Raw genomic sequence first — 17,053 nt, 5'->3', positions numbered from 1 at the left:
CTCTCAAATTTGCTTCAAGTGCTGAATGGCTGTAGAATGGCTGACATTGAATTCCTCAGCAACTTCTCATGTAGTTATAAGAGGATCAGCTTCGATGATTGCTCTCAATTGGTCGTTGTCAGCTTCCGATGAGCAGCCACTACACTCCTCATCTTCAAGGCTCCCGTCTCCTTTGCAGAACTTCCTGAACCACATCAGCGGCTCCTGGGCCAAATGCACTGTTGTGAGTCGTCTCCACTCCTCTACAACCCATTTTGAACTCAAACAAGAAAATTGCTCCAATTTGCTTTTTATCTAACATGATTTCCATAGTCCAAAATACGTATAAAACAAATAGCAAGTATTTTAATGGTAAGTCATTAGCAAAAAAAACATAATGTGAGAAATGTGCATTAAAATGATGTATCTATAACATAACCACCTTTATTTAAGAAAGTATTCTAACATCAAATGGCAAAGTTCAACAATGCAAAACCTCAATTACTTTCGCACCAATCTAATACACACACATACACCATGGAATATTATCCAGCCACAAAAAAGAATGAAATAATATCATTTGTAGTAACATGGTTGGATCTAAAGATTATCATACAAAGTGAAGTAGATCAAAGAAGGACAAATATATGATATTACTTATATGTGGAATCTAAAATACAACACAAATGAACATAACCACAAAAGAGAGACTCACAGACATAGAGGACAGACTTGTGGTGGCTGAGGGGGAGGGACGGGCTGGGCATTCATGGTTTGCAGATACAAACTAGCATTTACAGAACACATCAACAACAAGGTCCTACTGTGTAATCAGGGATCTATATCCAATCCTGTGATAAACCATAATGGAAAAGAATATGAATGACAGGTATATATGTGTATAACTGAGTCACTGTGCTATACAGCAGAAATTAACACAACATTGTAAATCAGTTATACTTCAATATTCTTTTTTAACTGAAAAAAAAAATGGCTGAGCAAATCAAATAATTCTTTGCATTCACAACATGGCTAAATCTGTGGTGCAGGAGGCCTAGCTTTCAGACTGTCTCGGTTTTCAGCATGCCTTCCTGACTGAGCTTAATCATCTCTAGCTTACCGATAAAATTCGGATTGTAGGTAGAGGCATGGAGCTCATCCTTCCACTTGAACACTTAGAGGCCATTGTAAGGTTATTAACTGGCCTAATTTCAATACTGTTGTGTCTCAGGGAATAGGGAGGCTGAAGGGAGAGAGAGATGTGGGAAAAGCTGGTCCATGGAAGAATCGGAACACATACACCATTTGTCCATTAAGTCCACTGTCTTGTACGAGTGTGGCTTGTGATATCCCAAACAATTACAATGGAAACTTCAAAGATCACTGATCATAGATCACTATAACAAATACAATAATAATGGAAAAATTTGAAAATATCACAAGAATAACCAAAGTGTGGCAGAGAGACATGAAATGAGCAAATACTGTTGGAAAAACGGTGCTGATGCAGAGTTGCCTCAAGGCTTCAATTTGTGAAAAATACAGTACCTGCAAAGCACAATAAAGCAAGGTTATGACTGCACATCTCCCTGGTGAAAGCAAAAAGGAAAATAAGCCTGTCTCTACATGTTCTTCAGCTCGGTTTAAACGACAGTCCTTTGAGAAGCCTCACCCCATACTCTTAGCTCAAACCTCGGCTATAATTTGTACCATTTTGGTTTGTTCTCACTGGCTACTGGTCTCCACAATGGCGAGTGCTGCATCTTCCTTACCTTTGTTTCTCTGGCATCTAACACATTCTTAATATACTGTGGTTAATCTAGAAATATGCTGGATAATGAATTCACCTTCTTACTGATAAAATTTATCATTGCTAATCAAAAGCAGGCTGACTAGCTAAGTCACAGAACTTTCTGAGTCATCAGCGCTGAAAAGCATAGGCTTACATTAAGCAGACTAAAGCTACCCTTGTGCTTGTCCTTTTGAAGTCACTGGCTTATTTGAAAAACAAATGGAAGCATTATAAACATTCTTCCTAGAAAATGCACAGGACTATGTGCACAAAAAGCAATTTTTTGTACGCAAGCATTTTTATTTCATTAGGAGAAGATATTTGCAGTAGAAAGCCCTATTGTATTCATCTCTATATCTTATAATACCTTGCACAGAGTGGGTGGTCAAAAAATTAAAGCTATGAATAACGCCTTGAACATTTAGATGAATACTAGGCAATCCATTCTAAATATCCCTTTTATTCTTCTGAGATTGGGTTTATTTGACAAATCTGGGCAACCATACATAAATATTGTCCTATTGAAACAAAATCTCTCCCAGGGACCACCCTGATGTTTGTCAAGGTCAAGACAGCAAATGAATTCACATTGTTCAGGTGCAAATTAATTCCATGTGGTTGATGAAAAACATTTGTAAAGTTGTGTTTAAGCATCGTCTCACTATTGGAGCTCAAAGGTTCTCCCTTTAGGCAGATACAGAAGAGCCTCTGACTTGATAACTAAACGTCACCCTGGTGCTATACATTGGTGTGGTACAGGAAACACAGATCTCTCTGGAACCAGCTCCTCTGAATGTGGCCACTCTGCAGACTTGGAGGACGGCATCCTGAACAAAAAGCAATCGTCCCAAGATCACCCTCAGCATTGTATCCTGGAGAAGGCTTCCGATCTCTAACATCTGACTCCACCTAACATTAGATCATCAACTGAATTTAACATCATGCTTTATGCGTGCATCTTTTATATTTCTTTAATGGCATATATTACATATGAATCCACGCTGGAAACAAAATACAAAGGTAACTAATGCTCCTTGCCTTTTATAGATAAGAAAGCACTTTCAGGAATTTTCTTGGTAAATCTTTGGTGAAATCATAATCCCTTGATTTGACTGGGAGTGAGGGAGGTCACCTATTCCTTTGAAAAGGAAATGAAAGTGTCTTGGTTATTTTCCCTAGAAAATGTTTACTGAAAAATTCACGAAAAGCACACATTTTACCTATTGGTTTATGTCGCAAAATTTAAACCACAGTATATGCTGAAAAGTATCTTAAGTCTCAATCAATCTAGCCTCCTCCATCAGTCCCCTCCATTTGGCTGGTGAAGGGAAACCATTGAGCAGTTTATAGAATCAATTTGCATAAGCCCCTAAGGAGTGTATTCAGCTCCATTTTATAACAAGGTACCATCTCTCGGAGCATCCTCAGCCTTCCACCTCCAGCCTGTTTTCTCCCTAGGACAGCAACAGGTGCAGGATTAGGGAAAGCTGCCCACATTCTTCCTTCTTCCTAAAATGACATTCAAGTGGACTGGAGACGGTGTGTCACTATCTACCTGTCTCAGAGTGGAAGAGTCAGGCTCCTTGGGGACCATGTCTTGGTCCAGCTGGCTACTTCTGGCCCTGGAGCGTCCCCTGTTGATATGTACTGATGGCTGAACCCACCGTCTGTCTCCCCACAAGCTCTTACTCCCTCAGAGCTCCAGCAGTGCTGCCACTAGACTTGGACCAGCCTTCTCAGCAGCTCTCTACCTCTTCATGCCCGTGATCCCCGCTCACAAGCTCTCAGCCACCCTCTCACCTACTTCTACAGATGCATGTCCAGACTCAAGGGTGACTTGGGAAGTCTCAGCCCCAGAGGTGTGCACCCAGCTGTGAGCACCCTGGACAGTGGTGCTCCCCACCATCCTCTGTAGGTCAACAGGTGAATGCTCTGGCTCTGTCTTTACTTCTCCCTTCACCTATTCTAAAATGTTTGACTCTTTTTTCCCCACTTCTCATAGGCCAGAAAATGGTTAGATTTTTGTTTAGTACCCCTGTGTCTGTTCGTGTTGCCTGACTTTTTTTTCACTATTAATGCCAATATTTAACTATCGATAAAGAGAAATTCTGATAAAGTCAAATGATGGTTAGCATTAACTACCTGCTTACAGGAATAGGGATGTGTAAGGAGTGGGTAGCATTTGCTAGATGTTTATGATCCACTGAGAAATGCACATAAAGCACTTAAGATAGTGAGAGGTTGTTGAGCCATGAAAGATGCCAGGATTCTTGGCCTCTGGAGGAGAGGAATTCAATCCGGGGCCAGTGAGGAGGCTTGATCGCTCAGAGCTTTTGTGTGACAAAGTTTCATTAAAGTATAAAAGAGATAGAAAAGTTTCTGACATAGACATCAGAAGCGAGCAGAAACAGTGCCACCCTGCTAGTTTTTACCAAGCTGTTTTATGCCTGTTAGAAAGCTATTAATCAGATGAGAGAGACCCCTCAAGGCTGGGGGAGTTTCACAGGCCCCTCCCCCACAGCGCGCATTTTTGAGATAGGATGGCACGAGGTGTGTCATTCCCAGCCATAAAACAATTGACATGAATACAGGTTTCTTGGGCTATTATCGACCCAAGGTCTGAGAAAAGAAAAAAAAAAGTTAGTCTTAGGTGGAGCCATTTTGAAAAAAGGCAAATTCCAAACCAAATACATAGTTTCATTAACATAGCTTAAGAAAAACACATTGGTTAGCTCAAGGTTTGAGAAAAATTAAGTTCAGGAGGAACCAGGTGTCGTCATGGCAACACAGAATTTTAAGCGAAACCTTTTAATTTTGTATAGAGAAGGAGAAAAACCTGACACTTGTAGCTTGTTTCCTCCTACGGCTTACGGGAGAGAGAAAAAATGTCTGCCACTTGCAGCCTATTGCTCCGTTTGGAGACCCATGGCCTTCCTGCCTGTTACTCTCTCAATAGTATCTCATAATACCCACAACTAAGCTGTAAGTAAAAGGGGGTGGCTTCCCAGTGATACTAGTGGTAAAGAATCCACCTGCCAGTGCAGGAGATGCAAGAGACATAGGTTCGATCCCTGGGTCAGGAAGAACCCTTGGAGAAGGAAATGGTAACCCACTCCAGTATTCATGCCCAGGAAATCCCACGGACAGAGGAACCTGGCGGGATACAGTCCATGGGGTTGCAAAGAATCAGACATGACTGAGCGACTAAGCACAGACACATAACCTATAAGGGAGGTGATGTTACTCTTCTCACTCAGGAGATGGAAAAACTGCAATTAGGCTAAGTACCTCACCAAGGCCACTCAGCCAGTAAGCAGACAGACAAGACTCAAGTGCAGCCTGTCTGAGCTCCAGAACCCACGGTGTGAATGGATACACACCATGGATTACCTCTAGCGTGACTGAAATGCAGCCTTGCTCTGAGGACAACTGGGTGAAATGCCATGCAACATCATTGAAAATTAAAACGTACAGTCCTTGGTGGGATTGCTTTTTTTCATCTAGTACTTCTTTTCTTAAAATCAAAATTTATGGACTATATTGGTCACAATGTTGCAGACAGATTTAAATGCACTTAACTTTTCAACATACATTTTAACCTTGGTGCTACTTTACTTATAAGGATTAAGCCATAGTTTACTGAGGCTGCTGATGGATATCCATCCCAAGACACCCCTTGTTATCCCCATTTTACAGGTGAAGCGATGGAGACTCTGCAGGGTCCAGTAATGTGACTAAGGTCACACAGCAGGTAAGTGAACCCAAACTCAAGCTACATCTGTCAGACTCCAGAGCCCCCAGCACCCATCATACAATAGCGATGAGCTGTGTAGAAGCACCTATGCAAACAACCGGACTTTTGTTCGATAATAAGAGCAACTCTGCCCAGCAACCCATTCCCAGGTGCAGTGCATACACAGCATCACCTCCAGAGTCATCTGGACCACACCCTACCCCACTGCGGAGATCACAGAGACCGAAACTCACAGGTGTACACCTCTGGCCACCCTTCTTGCAGGACCAGACACCTGGGGACACTGGGACGAGAGGGAGCCATGTAGACTGGCCCACCATCTCAGCGGAAGTGCTGACCGCTACCTCCTGGTACAAAGCAAGAGCAGCCACACTGGGGCTTCTTACGCTCACCAACCTCCAGGAGTCGACACTAGCATTCTCCAGCATCACTTTTGGTTTGGACGGGGAAGGTGGCCAGCCCCGTGAGTTAAGCAGACAGGCTGGAAAAGCCCCAGGTAACAAGGACCTCCCGACAAAATGGAACGAGTGCGCTTGATTTGAGTTCAGCAACAGGCACCAGTGATGCCCAAGTGCAAAAGGGTCCCAAGGCAGGTATGCAACTGGTGACTCGACCTGTCCCAGTCGGCTCTGCTTTCTCTGGAGTGGACTGGAGGGCCCCTGCGGGCTGCTCACAAGACCAGGAATCCCGTCACCATTCGGTCTCTCTCTGCCTGGGTGAGGGGCCTTGGGAGAGGCTTTATCAACCTCCACCAAGGGGCTATCCTGGCATCAGCCCAGAACAGCAGTTGCCTGGTGATCTGGAGAGCACCCCAGGGATCCCTCAAGCCTTTAGCCCTCGCCCAGCAGGAAGTCTGAAAACTCCTCCTTTGGGGCTGAGAGGAGGAAACAGAAGACCCTGCCACCCGCTAAAGGGCCCGAGAAGTCAGGAACTAACCGAGCTAAGCTGCTCCCGCCCAGAGGCCTCCCCTTTAACCTCCTGTGGGATATTCCAACTGTGGAGGGGCTATTTCAAATGCGGGCCATTACAAATTCAAGGGGAACCCCCAGTTATATCAGAGCCCATCCCCTTTGGATGCCTCCTGTTTGAGTCTTTTGAGGAATCCATTAACCGTTTGGTGCTGGTTCCAAATTTCCTGAACTAGAAACCTTACCAGGCTCAAATCTTGTGGCCTCTGTGTGCCTACAGATCACTCCTACCACCCCACTGCTAGTTGGAAACAAATCCCTACACCTGGAAAGCAGAACATCTAAGGCGTGAGAACCAAATGTCCTCCATACTGAAGGACAGCCCATTAGCATGCATCCCGGCAGAACTGGAAGTTTTGGGGGTATCACTCCCTGACCCCAAAACATGTAACCTTCTTGTGTAATACAGACTGGCCCTGAGAGATGAGAGTTGGCCCATCAATTGGTCTGTAAGTTATGTTGCTTCTGATTGCCTTGCTCCGCATGCTGTAACCCCGAGTGATAAAGTCAAGTGCGTTTGGATCCTGGCTGGTAGACCTACTCCCCAGGCACAAGAGAAGGAACACCTGAGCCCCCTTGAGATGGAACAACTCAAGCAAGCATCCTCGCCCCCAGGTGGGAGAAACCACGAGAGCCTCACAGAAAATGGGAACAGCTGCTGCCCACACCCACCCTCCGGGTTGGACCTCGCCCCACTTGGAACAGAGGCCAGGAGATCCTAAAACTCTGAAAACTGGCAGCTCACTCCTGAGCGGGACAGAGCCCACCTGGTGACTCTGACCACCCGTCTGCCCCGAAGCTTCAGGCGCCATTCCGTGGGGACATCACCCTCGAGGGCAGAGGCCCCGAGCCCCTACTGCTCGAGACGCCACCGGGGCAACGACCCCTGGGCTACCTGTGCAAAACCCCTCTCTGACCTGAAACTTCTCTTCCAAAAAACCACCACCCTGTGACAAGGGACATTCAGGCTGCAGTGGTGACCCTGAAGCAGGGCACCGTTACCCGCAGGCAAAAGACCAAAATACCTTCATTTTTAGGAAAAATCTGACACGTGGCTGTCTCTTGCTAACACTGGGTCCACACATCCTAAATCATCTGGAGACTTTCGTCTCTAAAACTTCAAGGGGTGGGCACTCAGTGCCCCAGTGCTGAGGCCCGGTAACAAACAAACACGTCTAATGGCAGACGGGGCGAGTCCCGCTGGTCTCCAGGTGGTTAGGATGCAACTCCGCCCCCCACAAACCCGCGGGACGCTGTTTGGAAGACGGACCTTCGACCCTCAAGAATGAGGAGTTGGATGAAGAACACAGAAGGATTTTTCAACCGTAAAGCCCATTCACAATTCCAGAGAGACGCGGGTAACACAATAAAGTCTAACCTTTTTACTCCTCGGTGCTGAGTCTACTTTCAGTTGTTCACAGGAGGCTGAGGGCAGAGGCCTTGCCCAGGGCCCTTCTGACCAGAGTTCTGCGTGTCAAGTAGCCGCGCGGACACCTCAGCTCAGGACACTCAACGCAAGATGACGGCAGCGGGGCCAAGTATAAAGACCCTGCAAGGCCTCGCGAGAACTGCGTCCGCCGTGCCCCGCGGACGAGGCCCTAGAAAGCAGCGCCACCTGCGGCTGTTGAGGAGCCCCCGAGCTCGCGAGCGAGACGCCCACCGCTGCGTGCCCAGAGAGAAGAGCAAAGCTTCCCCTTTGCTTCTGGAAAAGAGAAAGTGGGTCTTTCTTGGAGCTCTCCTTCTCCCTTTGACTGTGAGAGACTAAGCTAAGGAACTTCAACGTCAGCCACGGTCAGGGACATGACAAACGCCTGCAGGCTGAGGCTCAGCACCAAACAGGAAGAGGGGAAAGTCACCAGCCCTCTCCTTGAGCCGCTGTGGCCAGCGCCTGTGAGGCAAGTGCTATTCCACCGGCGCTATCACACCTAAGGAGAGCGATGATGACTAAATGTCTGCCGAGAGAGGAATGGATAAAGACGTGGTATATATGTGTGTGTGTGTGTGTTCAGTCGCTCAGTCATGTCCGACTCTTTGCCACCCTGTACACTGCAGCCAGCCAGGCTCCTGTGTCCAAGGAATTTTCCAGGCAAGAATGCTGGAGTGGGTTGCCATTTCCTATGCCATTGTATATATATATACACACAATGGAATACTAGTCAGCTGTAAAAAGAATGAAATAATGCCATTTGCAGCAACATGGATGGACCTAGAGATTATTATATGAAGTGAAGGAAGTCAGAAAGATAAATACAAAAATCACATGATATCATTTATATGTGGAATCTAAAAAAAAAAAATGATACAAATGAACTTATTTACAAAACAGAAACAGACTCATAGACATAGAAAACAAACTTATGGCTACCAAGGGAGGAAGCGGGGGATGGGGGCAGGGAGGGATAAATTAGGAGCTTGGGATTAATATATACACACACTACTATATATAACATAGATAATCAACAAGGACCTACTATATAGCACAAGGAACTCTACTCAAAATTCTGTAATAACCTACAGGGAAAATAATCTGAAAAAGAATATATATATATATATATGCACAAATATATGTGTGTGTTGATGTATAACTGAATCACTTTGCTGTAACCTAAAACTAACATGACATTGTAAATTAACTATATTTCAATAAAAATTTTTTAAAGATACTAAGTGCAACACATCAAAAGAAAAAAGAGTGATAACCTCTCAGGAATGAAGAGTGCATCCACATCAAGACAAGTAGAGGTAAACCATAATCACACCTAGGTTGCCTGAATTGTATACCATTTTCATCTAGTCATGCAGAGTTCTTATAAACATAGTCACAGTGTGTACTACTGATCACACAATAACATTGAATGGGCTACACAAACATTTATTATTAAAGTTTTTTCGTGACAATCCAAGAAACTTTTGAGTTCAGATTCTTCTTTTCTTACGTTCTTATTCTTAGTCTGAGGTAACTGCTTTGAATAATCTCCCCAGACTCTCAACAATCCTATTAATAATATGAAACTTTTCTTATTTCCAGAATCCGTTTCTATCTTGGACCACATGTTTAAAAAAACTGCAAAAATTAGAATTTGTATCTTTATTGCATATACCTTTAAAATGTGTATGTGCAGATGCACAAACTCGTACGCATAATTCCATCAACATAAAAATTTCTTTGGAAATAATAAAATTATGATTTACACCTGTTATTTCTTAGGCTGATTTCACCACTTCAACAAACATAAAGTAATAAAAAATGTAAACACTGTAGTAATTGGAGGTTGAAAACATGAGTTTTTCAAAACATGATTTTTACAAAAATCTTGACTGTCTCTCCTGCTTTGGTTCATCAGTGAAAACCCTATAGGTGAATGCATGAGATTGGCTCTTTTATCAGTGAAATTCAACCATCCAGGAAGAAGTACTCAAAGGAAGCAAAACTACTAAAAGAGGTGACAATGGTTTGTGGCAAGAGCACGCACATCAGCAGTGAAAGGAAAAAGGAAAAACAAGTGAAAAGACATAGAAGCCCGAGGATCCCAAGAACCCACATTTTGTGGGTCGGATTGTGTACAGTGAGCTGTCACAGAATGCCGCACACGGTTGTCACATATTGCCCTCAGCAGATCATCCCCTTGTCTATTTGCAAAATTCTCAATAATTCCATTATCCAATTAGAGAAGGAAATAAACAATGTCGTCCAGAGGAAATTAGTCAGACATTTCCTGTTTTCCAGCTCAATAAGATCCAGGACTGTCAGCTGTAAAGTGAGGTGAACTTACTACAAATGGAAGGACTTGAACCACAGGCCTAAAGCAAGGTTTCTGTATACACCCTACAAAGCAGGTTAAACTACAAAAGCTGAAATAAGAATATGGGCACCTTCTACCTCTCTTATTTTACAACTCCTCTCTCCTCTGTGCCCATAATATACAAAACACCAGACTGCATTTATACCCATCAACTGAAAGCCCTTCTATGTCCATCTTTATAAATCCCTGGTAGTTCAACTGGTAAAGAATCCACCTGCAATGCAGGAGACTCTGGTTTGATTCCTGGGTCGGGAAGATCCCCTGGAGAAGGGATAGGCTACCCACTCCAGTATTCTTGGGCTTTCCTGGTGGCTCAGCTGGTAAAGAATCTGCCTGCAATTCAGGAGACCTGGGTTTCACCCCTAGGTTGGGAAGATCCCCAGGAGAAGGGAACAGCTACCCAGCCCAGTATTCTGGCCTGGAGAATTCCATGGACTGTATACTCCACGGGGTTGCAATTAGTCAGATACGACTGAGCGGCTTTCACTTTTCACTTTATAAATAATACTACCATCTACCGAGCACATTCTACATGCCAGAGATACCACAATTCCCCAACCATGTTTGGGTTAGATCCTATTACCTACTATACTCATTTTACAGATTATTTTTTTTAAAAAAAAGCACGTGTGTTAAGTAAATTAGATTGCCAGCACTTAAATCCAACTTTGGCTGATCCACAGGGCCTTGGCTTTTAGCCACCATGCGTGATGTCTGGTGGAAAAAAAGGAAGCTTGGGATTGCCTGGGTTCAAATTCCAGCTCCATCACTAGTACCTTTGTAAGTTACCTTATTTTTCTGTCCTTGTTTCTCATAGGGTTCTGGTGAGTGTTTATCAAATTAATATATATGAAATATTTGCTTAGCATGTGCTGAAAACTACCAGGTGTTTGCTATTACCGTTATCCTTATTATTGTTGTTGTTGTTCAGTAACTAAGTTGTGTCTGACTCTTTGTGGCCCCATGGACTGCAGCATGCCAGGCTTCCCTGTCCTTCACCATCTCCTGGAGTTTGTAAGTGACAATCCTTCCATAGAAAACCTGAATCTGCAGGTATTTGGAATACACCAATTTTCATGCCTTCATAGCGTTAATTTGAAGAAGCAGGAAGCAGAAGAAGCCTATGGTTCTCATGTGAGGAATACTTTTCAAGCCATTAATACTATATTTTGTGTAAAATGTGAATCTAAAATAAGTATTTGTAGCTATGAAATTAACCAGTTTATATGAAAAACTCCCAAAGGGAGAGAGAATACTTCAGAAGTAATTAGAAACCTCTTGTGAGAACTTGGACATATACGGAGGAAAGAAACCTAAAACAACATGGACATATCCATATACATAGGACATAAAGAAAATATATGTATATTTAAAATATAAATTTATGTATATTTATTTAACAAATAGGGTGCCTCCTTTATTGTATTGACTTTTATAGACAGATATCTTTAGCCTTTATATATGGATGAGGTTGCTCTAAGGGAAGCAAGTTTCATCTAAAGATCCTATCATCTGGGAGGTCACAGGAGGCTCCTGCAAGTCCCTCTTCTCAATTAAGGATCAGGTGAGCCCAGCTTAACTAAATAACCATCCATGGGGTGCACCCTGCTAGGAGAACTCCAAGGAGATGAGTGATCCCTCAGGCAAGGGATGAGCAGTGTAATTAGAGAAGCCAGATGTACCCAAGCCACAAACGGAGGATAATAAAGACAGGGATATTTCGATGCCCAAATTTGGCATGCAGACAAGAAGTCCCACCAGAGGCTAAGACAGGGTTGCCCAGTCTTAGCTGTGGCTAACAGGAAAGGTTTTTCAGAGAATGTGGGACTTGACCATGAAGAAAATAAGTTTTTGGCTTGATAATAGTCAGCAGTCCCCTACCATAGAGTTTTGAATCTATGTCAGCAAAGGAGGGTAAAATTACAAAGTTAAGATCACTCTTGAAAATCCCCTAAATCACTCTATAAAGTACATTTTAATATAGAAAATACAAATACAGAGGGCAGTTTTATAGCACTACTTAATATATATCTATATAGCTCAAATTGCTTAGATTAAAGGCACATATGATACAACTTCACTGTTCAGAATTTAAGGTGGGTTATTTGCAACATTATTCTGACTTCTCTAAAGTCCAAACAGAAGATCATTCAAGGGACTGCAGCCTTTCTTCAAAGAGAATTTTTCTGTATGTCCCAAGGTCTGCTATCTATACCTTAATTTTGTGTCTTACCCAATTCTAGTTTAGTGGTCTTAACACTAGGTCCTACCACCCAAAATTAGGATCCTGAGGTTTTTCCTCAGCTCATTCTTGACCAAAACTGGGGTTCATTCTGATGTCAGTGATTTAGACCTACATTAAGCCAATCAAGACTGCATGCATCCCAGAAGCAATTCTAGGACCAGATCTTTAAAACAACTTGCATTGGAATGCACAACTCTCCACGGAACATCTTCATTTAAAATTCAGAACTGCAGATGCTCAGGTAAAAACAACATTAAGTTCCTATGGTCCAACCACAGTTCTGATCCTCCAAACCCACTACGATGACTGTGATCAAAGCCCTCACAGTCTTATTTGAGCAACTCCACTCCCAAAGGCAGGCTTCTCATTTGATCCATACAAAGGTCCTTATGAATTTCTTCCTCATCGAGCAATCCATGTCTGTTTGTCCCTCTCTCATGGATCCTACAGTGGATTCTTTCAGGCCAACAGTCAAAGTCTTCTCTTTTAAAATTAGGATGGCCGCACAGCCTGCTTCTCTGAGTTCAGTCCTTGTATATGATGGTTGTCCCCACTTAATCTTTATTACTGTTGTGTTCTTGTTGTTTAGTCCCTAAGTCTTGTCTGACTCTTTTGCAACCCCCTGGACTGTAGCCCACAGGCTCCTCTGTTCATGGGATTCCCCAGGCAAGAATACTGGAGTCGATTGCCATTTCCTTCTCCAGAGGATCTTCTCAACCTGGGGATAGAACCAACATATCCTGCATTGGCAGGCAGATTCTTTACTGCTGAGCTACCAGGAAAGCCCAATCATTACTACTCCCTCCCTTTTATTCTCAAAGGTACCCACCCAGAAAATAAATTATATGGCCATCCTCATATAAAAGATCTTGACCTGGTAGACAACCTGAGTCTAAGTCTTCTTTCCTCCCAGCTAAACTTTTCCCGATCCTTCAATAATACACCAGACATAAGTTCTGTAACCTTCCTGTTTTCCTCTTTTGAATACATAGCAGTCGGCCTCTTTGTGAATTTGGGGAAAAGATGACAGATCCTAAGTTCCCTGTACTCTGTAAATGTGTGGTTTCCATTAACAGTCACTTAACATCTTGTAGTTAGCTTGTAATATTTTCTTTCTCATGAATAGTAGCTTCCATTTCTGACTATTTACGCAGCGGTCATTTGGACCTCATCTACTCTTCAAAATGAGGTTCCCACAAGGGCTTAGCCTGTCACTGAGGTCAAAGTCAATGCTCGACCCCACTCAGTGGTATGTAACCGTCTACTTGAGTAACTTCACAAGGGGGCTTCATAGAGAAATACAGAAATAAAAGTGAAAGCACAATCGACGGAGAGTCAGAATGCAATTCATCATGAAACGTGAGGCAGCAGCAGCAGTAAACCAGAAAAATCAAGCCCAAATCTACCATCACTATGTTGCTGCAATTTTATCTTTAGAGACCATCCCTGGAAAAAAAAAAAAGCTTGGAAGAGTTTGGGGACAGTCTTTTGAAAGATGTATTGATATTCTTGGTATTTCTACCCTTGCCCATGGATGACTTTAGAACTACATGCTTCCCTCAAATTAGTCCTTCCCAAGCTGTGCACTGAGTAGAGCCCTGATCATATTCCAGCTTTAAGGACAGCAAGGCACTGCCCTTCCCACCTCCTTTCCTAGAGAACCAACACAGTCTCGGGGACACATTTTCCTTTCAGCCAGATCCCATGCATGGTATTCACAGGACACTGGCATTAACATTTAATCGAGTTTATGGGCACAAAGCACTTTTATGGACACCTGCTAGAGAGCTTTATTTTCCTTAAAAGTTTTATTAGAGCTGTTACATTTTTCTGCAGTGTTTTATGTGACTTGCTGGAAATGATTATTGTATTGCATTAAACACAACAAAATCATTGGTGCCAGGCAACTAAAAAAAACTATGTGACCAGACACTTGTCACCTATCTAGAAGAGAGAAACAAATCTAACAGGACACAAAACTACCTAGTTTTGCTGGTGAGGATAATAAAAATTAAATAGCCACATAAGGCCTGAAATGAGGAATTTGATATGATGATACACAGATACAAATGAAATGTAAAAATACTAGTGAGTTACACAAAAATCATTGATTTTTTTTCCCCTCTGATTACAATTTCAGTGATCTGAGTATATTAGGTACTTGTTTGCTTGTGATGTGTTTTATTAATGCTCTGAATCTGACACCCAATTTGGAAATCAATGTTTATTTCATCATTTTTCTCTGAGGGGTTCTATTATTTACAATTGATTTAACAGGAATGAAAGGCTTACCATTAACAAGACTCAGTGGCTGACACATCGCAGATGAAATATTGAAATTCAAAAAGTGAATTAACCATTGCCAAGACTGATGGTTTGATAATTTTTTGCACCACATCTGATGTATTTATAATTAGAATGTCAAAACAACAGTGCTCCTGCTTTACCCTCTCTTGATTCCTTCACTTTAAAATATTTAAAAGTTTGTTTGCTTCATAGACCATCATTCCTTTGAGTTAAAGTGCTCTTTCAGTACTCTTAAAAACAACAACAAATTAAGACTGTGCAAAGTCTAGCTTCAAAAATGTCTAAGGAAATACGTATCTTTCACTCCTGATATCAGATGAACAAGGCATATAAAAGGATATAATTATTAGGGTCAATATAACTATAAAATGAAACTTACCTTTAGAAAAAATATCAATTAAAGGGATAGTTTGGGATTGACATGTACACATGGCTATATTTAAACTGGATAATCAACAAGGACCTATCCTACAGCACAGGGAATTCTGCTCAATATTATGTAACAATCTAAATGAGAAAAGAATTTGAAAAATAGACACATGCATAGGAATAACTAAATCACTTTGCTGTTTACCTGAGACTATCACAACCTTGTTAATCAACTATGCTCCAATATACAATAAAAAGCTTTCTAAAATGTTAAGAAAATGACTTCAGTCGCAATTTTTAAAAACTCAGATTCAACTGACTGGCTTAAATAAGGAGATTTACACAAAATCTAAGCTAAAAAACCCAACAAACCTGAGGTTAGTTCCCAGGGCTGGTTGATTTGCAGTTCCACGATATCCTAAGGGCCCATGGCCTTACTCCCCTTCTGTCTGAACACTCAGTTTCAGCTCCCGCAGGAAACGCCACCCCCCTCAACACCATCCCTCAGACAAGAACACGATCTGTCCTTGTGCTCTCAGAACCAGGCAACCCTTTCCAGACATCATCAGCAGTGAAGTCTCTCGGGTCTAACTGATCAGAATTCATCACGTGTACATTTGTCAACTCAGCACTGGTGAGGAGAGTGGGATTGCCATTGTGGGCTAAACACGTATCAGTAGGGGGCTGGAGAAGGCGGCGGCCCCCACTGCAGTCCTTTTGCCTGGAAAACCCCATGGACAGAGGAACCTGGCGGGCTGCAGTCCATGGGGTCGCTAAGAGTCCGACACGACTGAGCAACTTCACTTTCACTTTCCTGCATTGGAGAAGGAAATGGCAGCCCACTCCAGTGTTCTTGCCTGGAAAATCCCAGGGATGGTGGAGCCTGGTGGGCTGCTGTCTATGGGGTCACACAGAGTCGGACACGACCGAAGCGACTCAGCAGCAGCAGCAGCAGCAGTGGGGAGCAGTGGGGAGTTCTGAACAATATGGGCATTCTGCCAAAGAGAGGATGAGAAGACATGGAATATTTTTAAGCAGGTCCTGGAGAAGGAAATGGCAACCCACTCCAATACTCTTGCCTGGAAAATCCCATGGACAGAGGAGCCTGGTAGGCTACAGTCCATGTGGTCGCAAAGAGTCGGACACGACTGAGCGACTTCACTCACTCACTTATCTTATAGGCAGCAGATAATAAGGTCTTCCCCTGCCCCCAGGAAATCTTATCAGTTCAAAAGAAACCACAAGAATTGACATCATGAACTCCCCAATAAATAGTACATGTATTTCCTCGTACAGCTGTGGTTCTCAACCAGGTTGATTTTGCACCCTACTCTTTGTTCCAGGGAACCCCTGGCAATGTCCGCACGTATTTCTGGTTATCACAGTTGAAGAATAAAGAGTAGTGGCATTTGATGGATGGAGGCCAAGGATTTTGCTCAACATCCTACAAAACACAGCATAGCACCTAACAACAAAGAATTATATGGCTCCAAATGTCAACATTTGGAAATAAATGTTGCCAAATAAAGAAAGCTGAGCACTGAAGAATTGATGCTTTTGAACTGTGGTGTCAGAGAAGAGTCTTGAGAGTCCCTTGGATTGCAAGGAGATCCAACCTGTCCATCCTAAAGGAAATCAGTCCTTAATATTCATTGGAAAGACTGATGCTGAAGCTGAAACCCCAATACTTTGGCCACCTGATGCAAAGAGCTGACTCACTGGAAAAGACCTTGAAGGTGGGAGGAGAAGGGGATGACAGAGGATGAGATGGTTGGATGGCATGACCGACTCAATAGAGATGAGTTTGCGTAAACTCCGGGAGTTGGTGATGGACAG

General features: G+C 43.0%; 1 protein-coding gene across 19 annotated transcripts in view; it reads right to left on the bottom strand.

The window, feature by feature from the left end:
* Positions 1-17,053, bottom strand: part of RARB (retinoic acid receptor beta) — a 1,227,259-nt gene that overhangs the window by 826,221 nt on the left and 383,985 nt on the right. Inside the window, exon 1 of one of the 19 annotated variants that reach the window (XM_081521073.1) lies at positions 7,872-8,069. The exons of 14 other annotated variants lie outside the window; for them this stretch is intronic. The gene's annotated coding sequence lies outside the window, so the exon portion shown is untranslated. Of the gene's footprint in view, positions 1-7,871; positions 8,070-17,053 lie in introns of those variants that run through there. 4 more of the 19 variants (XM_081521087.1, XM_081521079.1, XM_081521083.1 and 1 more) reach the window with 4 other exon arrangements.

This window comes from Giraffa tippelskirchi, chromosome 8 (genome assembly GCF_054371585.1).
Source record: "Giraffa tippelskirchi isolate mGirTip1 chromosome 8, T2T-mGirTip1v1.2.pri, whole genome shotgun sequence".
NCBI classification, from domain to species: Eukaryota; Metazoa; Chordata; class Mammalia; order Artiodactyla; family Giraffidae; genus Giraffa; species Giraffa tippelskirchi.
This window is presented reverse-complemented; position numbering and strand designations above follow the sequence as displayed.